Source organism: Camarhynchus parvulus, chromosome 2 (assembly GCF_901933205.1).
Source record: "Camarhynchus parvulus chromosome 2, STF_HiC, whole genome shotgun sequence".
Lineage (NCBI taxonomy): Eukaryota > Metazoa > Chordata > Aves > Passeriformes > Thraupidae > Camarhynchus > Camarhynchus parvulus.
This window is the reverse complement of record NC_044572.1, coordinates 69,808,150-69,830,602: the sequence shown is the minus strand read 5'-3', so window position 1 is coordinate 69,830,602 and position 22,453 is coordinate 69,808,150. Positions and strand designations below refer to the sequence as shown.

Genomic DNA, 22,453 nt, shown 5'->3' with positions numbered 1-22,453 from the left:
TTTTGGTAGAAGATCACATTCTCTATTATAGTGTCTTTAGCTGTTTTGCAATGTTATGCTAGGAGTTAACCTGTCTTCTAATAATGCATACCTGTCTTCTAATAATGCATATATTGTTATAGTTTACAGCAGGAACTGAGGAGAGAAAGGTGTCCATTATTGATGTAAACCTTCCAACCGAGTTAATGACAATCAAATTCTGTAGTAAAATTAGCTTCTCTCATCAGGCATCTCCAGTTATTGTCAGAAGAGGTGCGTTTGTGGCTTTACCACGAGAGGGCGTGTAAGGATTTTTAATATTTTGACTTCTATTCACTAGATGCTGAGTGAGATTCAAATAAATAATAGATATTTGCTTCCAAAATGTGTTATTGCATTAAGTAATATTGGTGCATGTTATAGGTCAGAGTGGATGTAAGTAGGTAAGGCTTGATAGCAGAACAGCCACAGGCTCTGGCTAAGCGAGTGACGTGAAAACACGTCTGCCTCTTGCTATTTCTCAATGCTTGTTCCTCTAGGCAATCATTTTCCAACTTGGGTTTCCAAAGGTATATTCTTAAGTGAAAGCAGCTTAACCTTTTGTGGGGAGGATGGAATGTTTTAATACAAACTCTTTATTTCAGAGAGAAATTGGCAACTTTTGCTTAGCTGCCTGTTTTTTGACATAGACATTTGCAAACTCTGGCCTTAATATTCTGCTGTGTTGTTGCAGAGCTGAAAAAGCACACACAGTTTGCTGTGCAGCACTTTGGAAGGCTGCTTTTATTTCTCCTTAAGGCTATGAAGTAACACAATATCCTAAAATGTTACAGACTGGGCTAAATCCTGTTGTGGCCAGTACAGGCTCAGTGACTTCCACAGGAGCCTTCCCTGTATAGGGGGTTCAAGATTGGCCTTATAAAAATACAACAAGGGTAAAGTTCACACTTGGTGATATTGTTATGGGTCGAAAAGAGAGGAAATGAAAAAAAAAACTCATGGAAACGCAAGTCATGTGAAAACATTTAAATGTTAAGGTTTTCATGGTTTCTTTCTGTGGGGAAGGTCTCACTTCTGTATATTCATGACAGTGTATGCATACACAGTATCAGTATCAAAATGAGTGTATTTTGTGTTTCCCTTCTATCCCAGTTCAGGAACATTCCTCCCAGTTTTTCTGTGAGACCATTTCCAATGATTCCATAGAGCTTCTGGTACTGGGTATGGAGATGGACAGAGGAGAACAGTAAAACTTGGACACCAAACAAAAATATGGCACAACCTATGGCTCAAAAGAGGAATGTTAACAAAAAATGTGCAGCATGCAGTACTTTTTGTCTGAGATTATTACAACAATAACATGAACCCAACCTAATGGTGTCTGCACTATATATTACAAGTAGCTCTTTATGATCGTTCCCCCTCCCCTTCTCAAACATTCTGATTAGGCCTATTTCCGAAGCTTGTTTGAACAGCCTGTCACTATTTGTTTAAGTTTCAAACCTGTTTTAAATAAACACATGTCCATTTTATGTACTAAAACAAGGGGGGTGGGAGGAGGGAAGTATGACCCATTGCTGAAAACTATTTTAGCACAAAGAGAACCCTAAACAGAATTTTAACCTTTCACAAGGTTTTGTCTTCTATAAACCCATGTATTTGTCACTGGATTTTTGTCACCTAAACTGCTCTGTTTAAAATAAAAGAATCTCAGCTAAAATAAATAAGATTTGGAAAATTGTTTGAAACACTTGATGTCCTTTGAAAAGCACTCCTTATAATGAAAGCAAGGGTCCCCTTGGCAAATAGACTGAGGCAAGTTCTGGCTTGGTCAACCTTTCTGGAAGTTTTACACAATTGGAAAGAAAATCGTTGCAGACCTTGCTTTTAAGACTTTCAAAATTTAATGGGAAGTTATATCCTGGATGTAAAATTATATCAGGGCTGTTAAAAATTATATGGAAAAGAACTCTTCATTCAGTTCTGTAACTTTTTAAAAAGCCATTTCTTAAGAAGCTTTTATTAAGTCAAATCAGTCTGTTGCTGATTTACTGTGCAAATTTGTGATGACCATTTCTGTGAAGCAAGAAAGGTGGCGGTGGAGAAGGGAAAGATGCTCTGCTTGAGCTCCTCTTAGGCACCAAAGCCCCTGAGATGCCTGCTTCACCTTGCCTACTTTGACTGGAAGCCATAAGGATTGCCCCAAGGGCACCCCTCACTGCCTTCTTGCCCATTGGACTATACGTAGGGAGGACAGAGCATGTTCCTGGTCAGAATTCCAGGGATTTGCAGGGAGCCCAGGACAGAAGTGAAGTTCATCAGTCTGGGAGGATTAGGAAGTGTAATAGTGCACTGAGTCAGGGCAGTCTCAAAACAAAGAGATCACACTATCCCGCTCTTCTACTGGCCCAAATTCGGCACCTCTGGTCCAAGAAACAAATGTCATTAATTACACGGGCATTCTTTGCTTGTGGAACGAGCCAATTTTGTTCAGCCTCGGTCCTTCCACAGCTCAGCTTGCATCCCGGCCCGAGAGGCAAGGCACAGCTCCTCGGCCACAGAGGAGGATGTGCTGCCCACAGGCTCAGTCCAGACCAGCATTATGGATCTGACAGCTCCTCACCAAAAATGTGGAGGGAGAAGGCAATTTCTGCATTTCTGCCTGGCATTTCTGACCGAGGGGGTGGCAGGGAGAGCGAACATGAGGAAGTAAACGCTTCCTTTTTCTACCTGAATCAAACAGCTGGTGAGGAAGTGACTTTATTTCCCTCGTTATCATTGGTTTGGCAGGATATCCTCTTGAGCCACATTGTATTGAATGAAGAGCCAGAGAGACTTCCATTTTACTGTACGGGAATTGCCTCGCAGCTATTTTACGCTGCCCTCTCTGTGACTCCAAAACAAACAAACAAACAAACATTCACTAGCCCCCAGCTTTTGAAGAAACTTGCACAGGTCTGAACAAGGCCACTTTGCCACCCACTACGGGGCAGGAGAGGGAATGGCACACACTATGATGCCAAGGTTTGGCAGCTGAATGACTTTTACCTCACCCCTGCCTCCACACGAATGACATAAATTCTCATAAAAGCTTTTGTTCCCGCATGGTAACTCATTTCAGAAAGAGTTTGGGGAGGGAGGGAGGGAGGGGGTGGATAGAGCTGGTTAAATCGTCCCATGTTTTCTATGCTGTGAAACCTCATTAAAATGTCATCTTGCAGCTAACAAGAAAAGTTCTTGGAACACAAAAAGTAGACAAATGTGTAGCTGTTCTTTTCCCAAAGACTATGAGTCTTTCATGCAAGCCTAAGTAGTGAGTACAAATAAGGGCAGCTCAGCCCCTGGCTGTGCTGTGCTGTGCTGAGGTGTGGTGTTTCACAAGGCCCGTATCTTCAGAGAGGCCGATATCCTTTTACACCTGGGAGTGCCGACATGATGGTAGTCCTGCCAGGTGCACATTAACAAATTATAATGGGAAGGAAAAGAAGGTGTCACCACACAAACCCTGCTGATCATGGAAAAAGAACCTGCCTGGGGAGTGGCTTTGGCATGTGAACCCCTGAACCAATTTCCATCTGGGTTTTTTTCTTTCCCAATTCACCTTTGCTCGTGGTAGGAATTGGGTCTGTTTTGGAGACACGGTTCAGTGGTGAACACAGCAGTGCTAGATTAATGGTTGGACTTGATGATGTTAGAGGTCTTGTCCAACCTGCTATGATTCTTTGATCCTGTTCTGAATTCTCTGTTTCTGCAAGGCCCGACATGGTCTTAGGTCTACAGCTGATGTATTAGATGCTGGCTGCATACACTTTTCTATTTTGTTTCTCCAGTGTTGTCTGAGGTTTCTGACTTTGAACAAAACTAGTTTTCATCACAGTAGTCTTGCCTAACTTCTTTGTCCCTTGTCCTTACTATCTATTTGTGTAAATTCCTGCATCAGTGAACCTATGATTTTGGGGCTCTCACTGTAAGGCTCTGTGAACTGGCATTAGTGGAAATAGTATTTGCATGACTGACTAAACATGTCAGTCAGATGGAGACATCTAAGGAGCAAAGCCTGACTGTGGTTAGGTTTGCTCATGAAAAGTGATGCATAGGCTTAGAAATATATAAATGTGACTAGTTACAGTAATGGTGATGACTAGTCCTCCTGTCTGTGCTCCTAAAGAGTGACCCTGCTGGCAGGTAGGTTTTCTCCAGACCCCTGAGAGATGAAGGGTAAATCCAGGCTTTGAGGAATAGTCAAGCCACATCTTTAAACACAGGATTTGTAAGGTGTTGATCACTCAGCTTGGATGGAACTCCATCCGCTGTTCAGACTGGGCCACATTCTTGTCAAACCAAGTCAGCATGAGAACTGTTTCAGTAATTTAGTCTTGGCATCTCTATTTAATTCATTTAGACGTGGTTCTGCAATATGCAAAAGCCCAGACCTAACGGAGGCTGCCTCGTTCTCTTATTCCTGGAAAGGCCCACACTATAAAATGAGGTATTGCTGGCATTAGGAAAACAGCTGTAATGTCACTGCAGCAGCTAGCTGGTGGTATTTGATGGGTGCCACTTCTGAGGGAGCACTATTAGCAATTATGAGAAAAAGAAAGCAAGAAGGCCTTCTGGACAAAATACTGTGTTCAAACAATACAGTCAAAGCTGCTCTATTTGATCCTTCACAAATTTGAGATCTTTAGTAGGTAGATAGTCCTACTCAAATAATTTGCTGCTTTATTTAATTTTATGAAAGGGTCTTACTTAAATAGAGTGCTAGAGACTGTTCTACCTAGAAAACAGATGTGTCCCTACACATGAATCTCAGTTGCACTAAAACCAAGTCATTGGTGGGCCATATTCTTCTCCAAATTATCAAACCCATTCTAAAGAGTTTACATTGCCATGCAACAGTACATTTAGTGACATCCATTTGTGAATTTGTGAATCCCTTTGAAGGACAGAGCAAGTGTCACAGAGCTGCTGGGGAGACTCATCTCATGCTGTAACGTCGCTCTAACCTGCATCCTCCGAAAAGAGGCTGGATGCATTAAGACCCTTGTCAATTCTTCAGAATGGCTTAAAAAAAAAATAAGGACAAAATGGACTTGAATGTCAATGCAGGCCTGTTTTTCCCTAAATCTTACTTAAATTCTCTGTCTTGTTTGTAACTGGCTTTTGCTATGAGTGCCCTTATCCTGCAAATAGCCCAGCTAATTTAAAAGCACAGCTCTGAAGATTTGTCTACAGTGGGTGCTGCACTGACAGCAGAGGGAAATGTGAACACATCCCCCATTACATTCCCTGCCTGCTCGAGCTGCCCAGGCTGCTCTTGGGCTGCCACAGAAGAGTTAAATCACATAACCGCCTGGGAAATGGGAAACGAAAGTAGCTGCTTGTACAAGTGCTCAGGGGGCTGTGGCACTGTGTCTGTCCTCCAGGCCACCAAGGCTTTCATTTAACAAGCACATCCAGTGGTGCTGGGCTCAAGGCACAGGTATGAGCAGAGGCAGAGAGAGGACAGCAAGGTGGCAAAGCTGTCAGCCTGGGGAGGGACCTGGCTCAGGGTGGCCTTGGCCAGAAAAGGCTGAGTGCACGTGTGAACCAGATGGGTGAAATCCGACTGGTCTGAGCAGGTTGTCCCATCGACTGCACCACAAGGGACCAGTCATGCGTTTTTCTGCTGCCTGTTTTAACATCCCTCAGGGATATGCTCCATCTCATGTTTGTTGTTTCAACACCCAGTTCTGATCCAAACTCCTTCGGCTTGATAAACTCGTGCTCAGCATTGAGCAAGAGTAGCACAGAGCTGGAGTGGTGGTCTGGCTGCTCCATGGTGCTCCATGGTGCTCCAGCAGCAAGAGGCCATGCAGAAGTGCCACCCAATCCTCATGTGACTTGAGGCAGGCACTTGTTTTTTTCATAAATCGTGTGACAAGCAACTGATTTACAGGGCCAGTGAGACAGCACAGCTAACATTACGCTAAAGTAACCTCACGATAAATCCATAGTTTAATGAGTAAGTGCAAAAAAAGGCCGTGCTGTAGACTTCAATGGACAGTTACATTTCTACCACCAGCCACCTGGAAAATACGGATTTGCCCATGTGTTTTCTTTGGCAGCCTACATCTCATTAGCAGCTCAGACCATTTCTGCTCACCTGAAAAAGCCTTATTTGAGGCAGAGAAGAGGCAGCATTTTTTGGTCATTTCTGTCTTTTGCCATTTCCTAAGTCAGGCCTCCCACCAGGAGCTGTGGGAGGCAGACAGGTCCTGGCAGTCTGATAGAACGCTGAAAATTCTCCCCTTCCAATGTGGTGCATGTGAGAATGGGGCCTCTTGGTGTCTCGCTCCATGTTCTCATCAATTCCCAGCTAAGTGATAATGGGAAATTAAAATAAGGGGAAGTTCTCTGCTCAGAAGAGATTGTTTTTAAATGGGTGCCTTCCCCCACCCCACTTTTAGTCCTTTCTGTCCTTTTCACCACTTGCACAAAAACATTTCTCTGGTAGAGAAACTAAGGTTGAAGGAACAGGGAAAGGAATGAGCAGAGTCTGCATAGAGGCAATTAGAAATTTGAACAAAAAGAACTAAGTGAGACAGGTGAAAACTGTTGTCAAAAAAGCTGAAATTTTAAGCCAAGACAGCTTTATGTGTTGCTTGCCTTATAGATGGGGGGGCTTGTAGGTTAAAGTGGGTTGGTAAATTTTCAATTTTTGGGTTCATCCAGAAAGTCCTTTGGTAAATGTTATGAGGTAAGAGCTAACAAGGACCACTTGAAAAAAAAGTACCAGTAAGAGTGTAAGAATACAAGCCAAGTCACAGAGCAAAGGACTTTGTTTTGCTATTCAAAACAGCTCAAATTCATTTGCATACACAGTTGTAATTCATTAACTATGACCAATAGATTTATTTAAATGCCACCCAACAAAACCAAAATATGAAGACCTAATAAAAGGCAAACCTCTCGACCTCCAAAACCAACACCAAAACATACAACAAGCATCCTGCAGGAGAACTGGGATCTTCTCCTATTCAAAGTACCACCAGGATGTTGGAAAGCAAAACACCTCCTATCCATATCTATACTTTAATTCTTCTGTAACAAGAAATAATGTCTTGATGATATAAGAAAGGGCACAAATTCTGCATATTTCCTTTTAGCAGAAAGCTCTAAAACTGAAAAATATTGGACAGTGGTAGCAGGAGAAAAAATGCTATTCTTTAAGTACTTCAGGGGCTTTGCTGGTGTCACTGTTCTGGCCATATTCCTTGATGGAAACATGGCTTATACCAGCTGCAGCATTCTGCCAGCATGGTTGAAGTACCTCCCAAACAATGTGAGTTACATTGGCAAAAGGACTCCTCTCTGGTCTAAGTCTACGTAAGTCTACATAGTGGGGAAGGGAATCATGCCAAAATAGCTATCTTTGTAGGCTAGGGATGTGATTTTTTCCCCATGAGATAGTTGTGCTGGCCAGACTTTGTCATGTAGACCCTAGGAATTTTTATTTGCAAAATAAGACTGTAATTTATTTTAACCAGATGTTCAGCACTGATCTGTGTCTGTGCATTCACAGCACACTCCAAGTAATTTTTACTGTGAAAGACATATACCTTGGACACTGGTAAGATTTTAAAAACATAATGCTGAAGCTTTAAGACTGTGGTGGGCTTTCCTCTCTTTTTGTTGGTACTGGGTAGCTCCCAATGAAGTAAGCTGGTGTTCTGGGTGTTGAGTTTTGCTCCTATCAATCAGATTCCCCACAGGCCTTGTATGGCAACAGTCTCAGCTCTCCCAGGTATCAGAAATTCACATCAACTGCTGGAGCAAGTCATGCAGTTCCTTACAACCTAATGGTTACTGGGAAAATAGAGTGAGAGCTGAAATGACCTAGGATCTCTCTTTTCTCAGTAAAAAGCAGGAGGTACGAGTGCCAGTCCTCTGAATAAACAGATCCCTCTTTGTTTTCTTTCATGCCTGGTGTTCTTCAGGGGAGGCAGGGGCTGGTTCTGCTACAGGACAGTGATCATCGGAGTGGTCACGTAGCTGTCACTGGAGCCTGATGTACCAACCACTATCAACAAGTTACACATACACATCCTTGTGAACAGCTGAAATACAGCTTAGCCTGCATTCCTATGGCCAGTCATTCAAAACAGAAACTAAAGGATTTAGCTAACTGCTGCTTTTTTTTTTCCATAAGCCTGCATGTCCTTGCAGATCATTCACAAAGGGCTGCACATTTATATTTCCTGTTGACATCCTTTGAAAGGGAGAATGCCAATGGAAATTTGATCTTTTAATCAACAATTTTTGTGGACAGCAAGTCGGATGAAAATTCATGAAGGATTAAATTCTATCATTGTGACCTTGAACTAAGAGCACAAGGAAGGAGAATGCTGTTAACTTAGGCAGGAAAGATTGGTAATTACTCTATGTGTTGGCATTTGCAAGTCAGTAGAAATTTCATGCAAAATTTCAGATACTCAAAGGAAAAGGATTAAACAAAATCAAGACTGTCGGCCAAGGAAACAAAAAAGCATCACCTATGACATCGGCCTTGAAAGCTTTCCCAATTTCTAAAATAAATAAGACCCCACAGATCAGAAACCACAGATCAAAATTTACATAAAGTCCTTCATAAATGTCATAATTTATTTTTTTAATATTTCTAAGAGCAGGTGGGAGCACACGGCAGAGCGCAGTTATACACAGGGGAAGAGAGAGCTCGCCTTGCACTCATCAAGCTACCTCCAGGTCAGGGATTGGGGTGCAAACACTGAGGATGTATTAGAATAGCACTCCAGGCAGACTGAATATTCCTGCTGTGAAACTAGCACAACCATTGCTCAGAGGCAGATCCAGAATCCCTGTGCAGCGCTGCCCTGTAGATGTGCCCTGAGGCACTACCGGAGAAAAAATGATGGATCCTGCTCCTGCTTACGGCATTGCCTTCCCTGTAGAGCAGCGTGAGCTGTGACTCCTGTGCCAGCAGCTGCTGCTGAGAGCCCCGTCTCTCCTGCCCAGTCACTTCAATGTAGCCTCAAGAATTTCATTAACACATTAATCTGCAATTAAAGAGCTGCCCTTGCTTAAGAGCCAGAGGAAGTGATTACAAGAGCTGAGGAATTCATGTGTGGTGGAAAGAGAGGCACTAGATCTGGAAAGAGGTACAGCAATCATCTAGAGGATGACCACAAGTAACTCCTGTGTGCAACCACCTCCCGCTTCTGTCCCTCTTCGGGTGATGTCCCTTGTACATCTCGATGCTCTTTTCCTTGGAGCTCTGCCATTGCTGCCAAAAGGCTTCTTCTCCCCCTAAGATCTTCCATCACCAGTATCTGCTGCTCCTAGCCTGAAGTGGGAAGGCCCAAAGATGGTTTCCATCAGTTTCACATCAACAGGGGCTTCCTGCCACAGTGGTAACTCTCAGCTGGCTCTTTATGGCTAGAATCCAATGTATAAGTGTCATAAACCCACCCAGAAGCTGCCTTCATAACCTCCTATAATTAACTGTTGCTGCTATAAGTTTAGACAAACCCAGGAAATCACATGCAAAATTCTGTCTGATTTGCTATCTAATCATCTTCTATCTAGGTTCTTATACCACACACATTGCTGTGGTATCTGAGCATCTTGATGCCTGGATGCAAGTCAGATAAACCCTTTTCAAGCTAGCTAAAGCTGCAGTCCTGACACTTCTACACTCTTTTTCAGCCCACACTTTTGCTACGAGCAAGCTGCAAAGAAGCTTCTTCAAAGATTTGCTGAATGTACCAGCTTCTCCTGTCTTCCTTTCCCAGATAATGTAAGGTTGGGAAATTTGCCAAGCACCGTGCTAAACTGAAAGAGACATTCAAATTGCAGTGAGTGCATGAGCCAAGGGAGCCCAGCCTGTCAGAATGTTATTGTAGTGTTCTCAAGAAGTTCTCAGCATTAAGACTTCATTTTGTTGTATGCCTGTCTGTCTGGTTAGGAGATGCTCCACTGGAGACCAGAAAGCCATTGCTTCCTCAATATTAAATACAAGTGTCTCAGCCAGCTACAAACCATTTGTTAGCTTCAAACTTTTGAGTCAGTTTTGTTTCTTTTTCTTTTGAGACTGGAGGTGTTTGATCCTGCGGTTACCATTACTTGAAACAAAACTTCTGCTTTCAAGAAGATTTTAGATTTACCCTTTTCTGATGACCATGGGATTGAAGCAAGAACACAGACAGGGACTAGCAGTCAAAAAGGTGATTAAAAAAAAGTGTATTTTTTCTGGATGAGAAATAATAGATATGGGTTTGATTGATTTAAGAACAAGTAAGGGAAGAGAAAAGTTCAGTACTTATCTATACCTTTAACAGTAAAGAAGCAATCCTCCCCACAGGAGGAACCATTTATACTGATATCAAAGTGTATTCTGACTCATTAACTGAAATATGTTGTGCTGGTGGGAGACAGTTGTATCAGCAAGATTTTGTCTACAGAAGGGTTCACACCAGTGTAACTTACATCCATAAAAAAAGTCAGATACATCAGCAACAGGAGCACACAGTAGAGTGCAAACCAGGCATGAAACATAGGGAAGAATATGCAGATCAATGTTTTGGGCTATTTTTCATATCTGTGTTGTAAAAGTTCCTGTATGTCCATAGTGAGAGCAGTTAAAATACAAAGACCCTCAACCTCCATCTAGAGCAACACAAGCATCAAGAAATTAAAAGAAAACCAAAGCACCTTCCTTTTTTAGGCTATTTACTCCCACAGCTTTAGCCATAGAGTTGGGGGGAGGGGGGTGAGGGAAAAAGCTGAACTGAGCTGGTAATCACAGCATTAAGTTGATTTGACTATTAGAAAACTTTAATTTCAATGTTCCCCATGGTGTTTGTGGTATTTATTTCCTTATTTATTTATTGAGCCTATTTAATACTTTGACCTGAAGGAAGAAGAATTCATACAAGCAAGAAGATTAAAGGTTCAAATTAGTTAAAGATGAAACAAATCTATTGATTCATTACAGGCCAGTTTTCTTACTGTCACCAGTGATACCATCATGTACTAATGCCATAATGTACTGTCATGTATTATGCTTGAAGAAAAAAGACATTTTCAAGAACAGGTTATAGATGGCTTTTGATTGGAAAAAAATACACTGCTGCTTTGCTTTTTTTTTTGCCCAGTGTTTTTTGTCCTATCCAAATGGCCCTTCTACACATGTAAGAACGATAAAAGGGTCAGTGAGTCTCTTCTCACACCGACTTGACCTTGTATGTTGGTCTCAGTCTAATTTTGCCATCTATGTTCAATCCAAAATTGCACCTCTGGATTTGCATTCCTTTCACACATCGAGGGCTTTTCATATGCTTTGTTCATGTAGTCACTTTCCTTCTGGTGCATGTTTCTTCTGCCATTTCTTGTGTGATTCCTTCTTCCTCTGGCTGCTTAACCTTACTTCCTTCATCACTTCTCTTTTCACTATTCACTTTCAGGCATTCGGTGCTGCCTCACAGAGTTTCCATAAAGCATTTGTCTATACTCAAGTTATGCCTTTCATTGATGGTATATTGCTTATTCCTGTCTATGGAGCCCAAGTTAGTGGAGACAAATACATGATTGTCATTGTGCCAGCTAATCATGCTTGAGCCATGGTCCCAGCAGGTTTTAACTGCAATTGGCTGCTACAACGCTGAGCGTAGCCTAGGTGGATGTAATAGCCAAGTCACCGCAGGCACTGCGCCAAAGGGACTCTTCAAGGTTGTGCTGTGACACAGCAGTAGTCTGCGGTGAGACCTGCCCTGACTAGTACTCAACGATAGCTCAAGATCCAGTTTGTGACTCGAAGAAACCCAAGTTGAGGTGGTGTTCCTCTAGAAGCAAGCAGGGGTTGGGTAGGAATGCTTAAAATAAGGCTTAGTCCAACACCAGTTGTGCCAGGTTTGCTGTGAAGCCAACACAAAACCATGCTCAGAAAGCAGGGATACCTGGGCACTGTATGGCTGGACAGCTGCATGCAAAAACCTCCTGTGTGGAAGGCACAGCACACCTGTATGATTTATCAAGGAGCTGGTAGGAGCTGAGCCGTGTGAGAAGTTCTCTGAAGGCTTTCACACTCCTGGGAGGAGGAGCAGCTCATAAAGCGGTGTTTTTATTACTTCCCCTCTGGTCAATTTTTAAGGGTAGATTTAGGAGGAGGAAGATGAAGTTGCTCTTTGTTGAATTTTTACATGTTAAAATACATATTTATGTCACAGAGGTTAAAGAAAACAAAAAGAGCATCACCTCAGAGAGGTGAAAGTTTGATCCCTGGACTGCCATCCTGAATTAGGTTTCTGGTACACCTAAGCGTTAGTATTCACTGAGTTAGCTACAATCAGTTTGTGATTAATACCCCGGGTTAAGAGTAGTTTCTTCCTTCTGTCTCTCACTTTTTCAAGACAGTGTTGTGTCAAGTGTTAAGAAAATTGCTCTTCTAATTTGTGTGCCTCCTGATTTATTTGGCCAGGCTTAGGGGAGTAGCCCAAGTCCCCATTACCACAAATCTGTTAACAATTCTTTTGAGTTCAACAATGCTCATTCTGTTTCCTTTTCTTAAGCTGGATATTAGCAACAAAGACCTGCTAATGTCTTTACTTTTCAAAAGTTGTAAAAATGCTTTGGAATTTCTACTTTAGCATTTATTTATTTGTCTTCAGAGATTCAGTTGCACAGCCCTTCCCATTTACAGTTCAGCTAAATAATGTTCATGTTAGCCTTCTACACAGGAGTATTTCCTCTGCCTCCGTGGCCCAGTCATTCTTTCCTGAACAGTTTGTAGGTAGATGATTATGTTTTTCCACTACATTTCCCTACCACCCATGGCTATTAAAATCATTCTCCATGGCAAAATACTCCGATTGTTCTTTTGCTGTTAAGCTTGTTACATTTGTCTAAATAGTTACGCTATTCAACTCCTTTTTCTGATACCTTCCCAATTTTCCTGAATTCCCTTTTATACATTTACCAAAATTACGACTCTCCAATGGTCGTAATTGGCATCATGTTCTCTGAATTCACAAGACGCTGCCATATATACAGATGTCTTTAATAGACATATCTGACTAATATGTTCCCCAGACGCTCATAACTTCTGGCTTATTTGCAGGATCTACTTCTGTTCTGGTCCTCTCCATTTTCTAGGCTCTCCTTCACTCAGTTACTGTACTCTCTATCTAACAAACCAAAACACCTTCTTGCACAGTCTGTTCTGGCCACACTAAGAACTGGCACAGATCTCACTACTTCATCAGACTTGCATATGAAACTGGGAACAGCTGAGTCAAAGCCATTTGCCCTTCTTGGACCAGAGTTTTCTGTCTAGCCAAATGATGTTACTTCCCAGACAATTTCTCTTACTTACTGGTAAGAAAAGTTCATCCAGTGCCTCATGATATCCATTGTTTTGGCTGAAATTAAGAAGCTTGCTGAGCTCATGTTTGTCATGACCATGTTCCTGAGGACAACTGGGGGGGTTTGCCTCACCAGTCTCATTCTGAGTGGGGGCAAAAGCCAGCTTTAGTTACCAAGAGTCACACTGTCTGCCAGAGAAGAATGATCTGACCCTCCACTCTGCAGCCATAGGGGGACTGGCTTCTTGAAGCAAAGCCTTGGCCAGCTTGTGCCTGAGAGTCGCCCTTCCCCTCCCAGATGACCTTTCAGCTTCTGAGCTTCCTCAATTTGTCACAGACATTTGTGGGACTTCAGAACATTTGAAAGTAAAGAAGCAGAAGCTGTGTCAAATCAAGGGTCCTTAAGGTAAGATATTTTAACCATCTCCATAGCCAAGATAAGAGTTACAGTCTTTTTATCTTCTTGCTTGTGGTAACAAAATGTTTGGCTTTTGGCTGGGCAAACAGCTGTCAGTACTGTATAGCCCATGCGAGTTCCTTCTCATTGTCACTGGAATGTATCCCACTCACCTAAATATTCAAAAAATATGCTTTTAAGTTAGATTCCTAAACACATGAGTAGACACCGGAGTAGACTGAGCTTCGCAGTGGGAACTTCCTGCCTTGGTCGCCTGAAATTAGGCACATGACAAGTACTGGAAGTCTTGGGCTGAGAAATGCACTACAAAGCTACAGTCTGGATGGGGACAGAGGAAACCAGTTAAATTCCTGACCCCATTTCTAAAATCTTAATAATATGCATTAATAATCATTGCACTGATAATAATTTATTAAAGCTGTTGGGATTTAAGAAATCTATTCTGAAGATGGTGTTTGAATTTTCTGCACTCTTTATTTGACAGGGATCAGAGTAGATCAATAAGACTGTAAGAACACAGAAAACTTTTCCATAGGGAGAGCACTGGAACAAGCCATTGGGGAATGTAGCCATCTAGCTGAACAAGGAGTCAATGAGTGACAGGGAGAGAGAATGTGCAGATGGAGATTCAGCACTCCCGGTCCTCATCATGCAAGCAAGAAATAGAGAGATTTCAATAACATAAGGAAGGACAGAAAATTCAGAGCTGGTAAGACAGCATACTTTTGCATGCCATCCTCAATTAGACCATCTTATTATATAAAGTATTTCAATTAGGTAATTTTTTAATTGCTACAGAATGCTGAGACGAGAGTTTAGTGAGCTTCAAAGAATAAGTAAATATTTCTACAATAAACAAAAGCCATTAACAGTCCAAAATAATAGGGATAGTGGTAGTAATAATAATGGTGACAATACCAAGGATAGTAATAATAGTTGTTATTATTATAATAATTATAATGAAAGGCTTTTGTTTGAAGGATTAAATAAATCTCTGATTTTTGGGATTAGTATGAGATCTTCAAAAGGACTATACAAGACAGGGGGAAGGGTGGGAGATGACATTATCCTAAATCCATCTCTTGGGGCATTTTTTGCCTTCATTTGAAGCAGGTGGTGCCCAGTACAGGCACAGACACGGACACAGTCTGTGCTAGATTGATCATGATTCCAATAAAGATGGACAATTTTAAATAATTATGTAGTAGCTGAGCGGGGGTTTTTTTTTTGTGTTTATAAAGACATCCTTCTAATTTTTTTCATGTTCATCAAACAAAAAGACTTTGATTGAGACAAAATCCATGGAGTCATAAAGTAAGAATTGTATAAAAATTTGAAAAAATTCTATACAAGCAACACAGTATCTTTAACTTAAGAAAAAAAATTCCAGTATATTTTTTTATCTGCAAAACTAATGGGATTATTTAACATTTAAAAAATGCTGTAAGTTAAATGCAAGGCATAATGGAAGATTGAGAAAAGAATTTCAAACTCAATTTTTAGAATGGGCAAATTCTTTAATCTTAGAAGGAACATTTTCACAAACTTTTAAATGAAAACTAAAAAGCAAACAGAACAAAATTTAGGTTTTGTTCATGTGCTTTATCCAAATGAAAGGAATACTAATTCAACATATAATGACAGCATCACAAATGGAAGAGGCTCTATTAAAAAAAAAAAGAAAAAAAAAGATAGTTCTGATCCTTACTTAGCTGAAAATAAAGCTAAAAAGCCTGGTAACAATACAGAATTTAACCATGTACCAGGGTATAAAATGCTACAGTTTATGTAGGGCTGCCTTCACTCCTTTGTCCGGCCACAGACACTGTGACGGGTCAGTCATGGGTTTTTAACTGAATTAATCACAGCAGGGGAGGACGCTCTTCCTGGCTCTCTGAGGACCACCCCTGCATTCCTGCTCTGTTTGAGGCTGGAGTGACTGCTGGAAGAGGCCACAGAAGTGTGGCTCATGGTGCTGGGGCAGAAAAGGATTCACTGCGCCATAGATGGGCAACTGGATGCTGTGGCTGGAGCCAGGGGCAGAGGGGCAGGCTGAGCACAGGTGTCCTCATGGAAGGCCATCTCTAGGAGCAGGGACACAGACTGTCTCCCTTCACATGGTGGTGCTACAGAAGACAGCAAAATCACATCAGTCTGCAGGAGTTTATCAGTCTTTGCTTCTTCTCTACTCTCCCTAGAGGACTCCTCAGTTTATTTTTATTTTTCAGCCTTCCTTGAATCTCTTTCATTTCCTCCACTGCTTAATTATGCAGCACTACATTATATAATTTAGACAGAAGTACGTGAGCATTTTTAATGACATCAAGTCTTTCAAAACTGCTTCACGAAGGAAAATACAGCTTGTACATCTGTAGTGTGCCATGGGGTAACACAGTAGTGTCTTTCTCACCGTCAGCCCTCCCTCAAGTACTTTCACTCACCCCTTTTCAGACCACTAAGCAACCACTGCCAATCACCCTTCACACCCCATCCCACCACTTTCACTCTCAGTCATTTGCCCACTGCCTGTGAATCTGTCAGGACTTCACCAAACCATTACAGACACCCACCCCTTCTTAATCACCTCCTGAACGCTTTCATGCGGGCACGGATATTCAACAGTTGCTCAGCTACAGCTCTCGGTACTGTGGCCAATGCAATAAATTCAGAGAGAGAGAGAGAGAGAGAGAGAGAGAGGAAAGAACCAAGTGATATTGGCACTAGGTAGGAAACTCCTCAGTCAGAAGTTTAAGCAGGTATGAGTCTCTCAGGACAGCTGGGGGGTGCAGGAAACTCAGCTGCTTGAAGCAGTTCTGTAATGCAACAACTACACCCAGAGGCAGGTCCCTTTAGGTTCAGTAATTACAATAATTGAGAAAGAAACTCTTCCAGGTGTTCAGAGAAGCAGCCACATAACGTGGCTATTCCCACACTGCCCCCCATGAAACATCTCTTCCCGTCTATCAAGAATACAGGGGAAAGTCCTTGCCTACCTACCTGAACCAGAATCCCTCATTTAGTCTTTGTGTCTCAGTGCATCATCTGTGGGTGACGGTAACAAAGTGCTTGTCTGGGGCCCATGGAGAAGTGTTCCTGGAAGGTCATTGCTACAGCAGCTCAGCAGCTGTGGAGGATCACCCACGGTGGGAATTGACAAGTGCCTCTGCATGTGGGCAGAGCTGGGAAGTCCCACAAATGGGGTGTCCATGCCTGCTGAGATCAAGCACAGACACTCTTCTCTCTGTTTCTCTTGTAAAAAGGGTCATGGTATTTCCCTTTGGGAATTGTGTATTGTGGCAAGTCAATTTCTAGTTGTGTTTATCTTAAGTGGTTTTATATTCCCGTATGAGTTTGCTATAGCAAAAGAAACTTCCATGTGCATATCTCCTCAGTTTTTGAGTGGAAAATGACAACAACAAGAAGAAATTTCTCAACAACTCTTCAACCTGAACACTGCTTATCTTTCCTTTCAGCCTACTGTTGAATGAAGTACCATTTCGAGCTAAGGGAGGCACTATTTGACAGAACAAAAGGTATCTCTCCATGCCTGTCAAGTTCAAGAATATCTGGAAGGTACTATATTCAGATTTACTACCTTACAGAAGGTACTATATTCAGATTTGCTACCTTACAGAAGTATTATGCAGAATCCAAAGATATTTTTGCCTGTAAATAAATCTAATGCCTCAATACTGGACATATACATATATGTATATACATATGCATATTATACATATGTGTATATATACACAACAATACATGTGTGTGTATGTACAATGCTGAGCAGTCTGAAGAACTAAGTAAAAAATCGAGACCCATTCAAGGAGATTAAATCCAGTATTCTGTTACTGTTCTTCCAGCTAACAACCATCCTCTAAAATGCTCTGGTTCAATAGTAGAGTCCACCACTGAGTGGTTACTGATGCAAAACATCCATCTTACACGTTGTAAAGGCTCAGTGCCAGAGCCTGCACTTCCTGTAAGCACCTGCTTCATCCACAGCCCTGAGGTCAACAGAAAGAGTTCCCATGCTTTCATTTGACTTTTTGATCAGGACCTCAACATCCTAAAGTGAACCTTCCCACCATTCAAAGAAAGAACCTCCCAGCTGTGAAAAGGACCCCAGAGCTCAGCTTGTTGTGTTACCACGGATGTGGGGGTAATATCTGCACAGAGACCGGGTAGACTCTGGAAGAGAATGGTGGACCGTGCACTGAGGGTTTCAATTACAAGGTTCATTTAACCCAGAAAGCCTCCTGCTGCAGAAGGCCACAGATGTTTCGTTACTCCCCCTTGGTTCTTCCTATCTTGACAGACATCACAGAGACACCGTGCATAATAAGGGTTTATTTGAGTTTTCCGCTCAGGACTGTGCCCTGACCCCAGACCACTGAAGAGCCAATCTCATCCCAGCTAGCAGATGCCTGAGTGAGATCTTAGAGTTCTTGTCCTTCACAAACACTTCTTAGTCCCATCTATTGCCAATTAAATCTCCCTATTGTGATGCAAAGAATGATAGCAGCATTTTCTATGTCCACACACTGCCTAAACTGATAAAACGCTCAGTATATGTTAAGAATATAAGTGTGCTCAGTCCATTCACAACACACAATAAGTGCACAATTCAATTAACTAATGCAATTCATATTTCATTAGGACAGAAGCTGTTTGTGACCTTAAACGGACAACAATTTCATGACGGCACTGCAGAATTTTAATTAGATAGGAAAATAACAAAGACAAATTAAACAGAGGGAAAACACGCTGCCTGGCAGAATTGTTCCGAAGAACTTATAAACAAAAGATGCAGTTGTTCTGCTAAGTTCTTCTCCTCCTTCCTCCTTACTAATGATGCAGAGAAAAAAACATTATCGCCCTTCTTTGCCGTTCGTTTGTAGAGAAGGCTGTCCCAGCATTGGGGGTATGAACCTAGTATGGTACCAAAAGGCACAGGCAAGAGAAGTCCAAGGGCCTGGTTTAGCTTTTGTTCATGGGTACCTAAGGGAAGACCAGCTCCTCTAAGAATTATAATTTTTGTATCAGTTTTTCAGAAAGGGCCTAAATATTGGGGCCTAAAATCATTTGTGAAGGAAAATGATAAACCAATCAACAACAGACATGATTAATAAAATTGTTAGTAATATTAGGACAAAATAACACACACAGTCACAGTATATAAAGGAATCTGATTAAAGCAGGGAAGGATTCAAATATTAAGCTGTGATTGCTAAAATATTTCTTTTTGATCTACTCTTAAGAAAATGAGAAAAGATTAACAAGGTTAGCTATTACAGTCCTGTAGTAATTTCATACTTAATCCAAAGTATTACCATATATGCTGACCCTTATGGGAGAAAAATGACTCCCTTCAGTCTGTAATTTGGTTTCATTATTTTACTATGCATTATCAAAACTGTATCTCATCTCAGAGAACATAAAAGGATGACATCCTTCAGTTTTTAGATACTACATTTAAAGAGACGACAGAAGGACGAAACTATCAGAGTTCACGTTCTGCAGAACAGGCTCCCCTTGCCCCCTCCTTCCCAGACTATGATTTATGTTTTAAAGATAAAAACAGTAAATACATTTTGTACAAAGCTGGCCAGATTTTGTGTTAAAGGCAAGATGCTGAATAGGAAGCAGTTGGATGTGTAGCAAGATGTGTCTGTTTAATCAGGATATTTGTTGATCTGGGTCAGTAACAGGATGGTTGTTTGTCCCTGGCCAGTGGGTGGCAAGGGCAGCAAATGGCTTATAGTAGGCAAGGATTGATTTTGATAAACATGTCCAGATGGGTATGATTTAAATCAGTAAATATATTGCTTCATATAAAGAGATATTTTCAAATTAATTTTAAACCAATGTTTGCATCCACATGTGAGTAGATCCTACCTATACGCTCTTAAAATAGTATTTGAACCAGGGGAATATCAGTAAAGAAAAAGGAAAATAGCTTTGCCTTCTCCAATCATAACGCCTCCGATGCTTTATTTTTTCACGATATATTAGATCGAAGCCCTGTTGTCTGTATATTAATATTATTTAGTGGTTATTTTCTTAAACTTATTGTGATCTGAAGCTAGTTTTACTGGAAGAGATGAAGTTAATTTATCGTCAGTCTTGTAATGTAAGTTTTTAATGCAATGAAAGTATCATAACAGCTGCTAAATGAGAGAGACCATAAAAAGGGAGTTTCCAGAACTCACTGATATTAGCTGCTCACCCATACATTCCCTTCCTCTCAAGTTTCAAGATGAGATTATTACAAAAAACAGGCTGATTTGTTAAAAAAAAAAAAAAAAAAAGAAAGAAACTCTCTGTACAAATCTGCAAATAAACCAGCTTGGGGGAATTCCCATGTCTGTGTCTGACCTCCATGATCAAAATAAGGCATCCTTGACCCAATAGAAAATTCTGCTATTTTTTAGTACTTAACTCTTCACCTGAGGTGGTATCTGAGCATCGCAGCACATGCTCCAGGAAAGCTGTGCTTTAACTGTGGTGGACCCAGCCCATGCCAGACCCTCAGGCTGGAGGGGTGACTGCTCAGGGATGAGCAGTGGAAAGCAGGGTGGTGACCATCGCTGGTCACGGAGGCAGCGTCTCGCCCAGCCCCTGAGCACTGCGCTGAGTCCCCACACCATGGAGAAGCGGGGCCCAGGCTATTTATCTGTGATAAGTGCAGCCAAATTGCTCTGTACGGCTTCCTTTTTATTTTTTTCCTGTTAAGTTTTTGGCTTGGCTGATGGAGGACAGAGAGGAAATGCATCCCAGCAAAACTCTCTTGGATTTGCGGGGGCCTTGTTCCAGTCTGCTTGCTGGCCTTGGGCTCACTATGAGCTGCGACTGTTTTATTTTTTTTAGCCTTTTGTACACTTCAATTTACAAATCTGATGCCAGATTCTTTTATTCTCCTACAGTACTGCAAAATGGGAATCACCCCGCAGCCATTCTGGGATCTGCTCTGCACAGCCAGAGATGCCACTGACAGCTTTTAGATAGGAGGAAGCTGAGGCTAAAGAGCAGAGAATATTTCTTGCCCTACATTGTTCTTGAAGACTATTTCTGGCACACAGGAAGGTCTCACAAAATTACCATCAAACTTATTTTAGCTAATTCCATACGTGACTTGAAGTACTCCAGAGGTGTGTGTCAAGCCTGGGAGAACTGATGGCAAGTTTCACTCCCTGATTAGACATAGAAATAAATGTATGACACTCTAGGGGTTGCCTGGAAGTGCTTTTCTTATAAACAGAGGGGAAAACAGCCTTCAAATGACACACAAGAAAATTAACAGGAGTGGGTCCAAATATTGTACTCTAAAATGAACACTTTGATAATCATAACAATGTGGTTTGAAAAGCATCACTTTTAAAGGTCAGCTATACCACCCTCTGACTGCACATTGAAAGCATAGCGGATATATTGAGTCATACATATTGTTCATTGTCATTTGCATTTGGTGAAATCCCTGCATTTTACCCAATTTAGTAAGCAAGCACCGCCTCGGACTCCCTTGGCAATACCTCTAAATGCAGTTACTGTTTGTTGGGCTAAAACAACATCTTGTCCCATCCTGCACCAGTAAATCACTCTTCGGTCTTTTGATCAATGTTTGCCTTTTCAAGCCTGTGAGTCATTTTGCATTAATGGAAAGAGAGGGAGGGACACACGAGAGCAATGTGGGTATTTTGAGCTGCACCTCTGGGATACTTTTGTGCACGTTGTTCTGAACAAAACGACCATCTGTATCAGTTTGCTGACAGCCAGTAGTGCATCAAAAGATCTGACTTCCTATCTTTGTGGATAAAGACTGGCTTAATTCTACAAACACCACGCAGAGTCGTCAGACAACATGTCATGAAAAGGCCTTACTGAAAACAAGCACACTTTTTGCAACCCAGCATTTTTTTCAAAATTGTCCTCAGCATCTGACCTCATGGCCTTTTCCATATTTTTCTGCACATCACCAATCACTGTTCAACTTCCCAATAGTCATGTCAGTGATGTTTCCAACCAGAATACGGCGGAAGCTGTCCTCACCCTTCCGGGGGCTACACCTGAAGAATAAGCAAATTTTGTGGGTGTTTAAGCCTTTTTAAATTTTCTATGAGCAATGTAAAAATGACTCATTCCTGCTTTGGCTGGAATATATAATTGGTAAACATTGGTGGGGAGCAATCATACTTCTAAATTTGTAAATACAAACAGTGCATGATGCACCAACTCTTTGGTCCTGTGTTTTTTGTGGGAAGGGTAGGGCAGGGGCTCAGTCTCACAGCTGGGCAGGTTTGGTACGTACAGCTCACAGCAACTGAGGTGGGAACCAAGAACTGTCCAGCAAGAAGGAGACTAGGAGGAGGTGGAGAAAAAGAACAGAGCCACGTTCCTGTCATAGCACCTGATCGAGGCTTCAAAATAATTTAAAAAAAATTCCTTCTCACAAAGATGCACAGTTATGCAAAGCACTATGAAGCCTAATCCGAAGATCACCACAGGCAAAGGAAGATCCAGGAAGGAAAAGTCATGGATGTTCTGGATTGAGTTCTGCAGGGAGGACAGTCAAAACACATGTCCCTGCAACACACAGACTACTTTACAACTAGTTGGTTTGCTGACTGAAGGAGAATTTAGACTGATTGTGTAAAAGCACATATATAGCATGCGCAAACTCATCAGGAAAGAAGTCACCTTA

The 22,453-nt window shown here is 41.7% G+C and overlaps 1 protein-coding gene across 1 annotated transcript in view; it reads right to left on the bottom strand.

Annotated features, from left to right (window-relative positions):
- Positions 1-22,453, bottom strand: part of BCL2 (BCL2 apoptosis regulator) — a 96,394-nt gene that overhangs the window by 5,713 nt on the left and 68,228 nt on the right. The gene's annotated exons all lie outside the window — the stretch shown is intronic.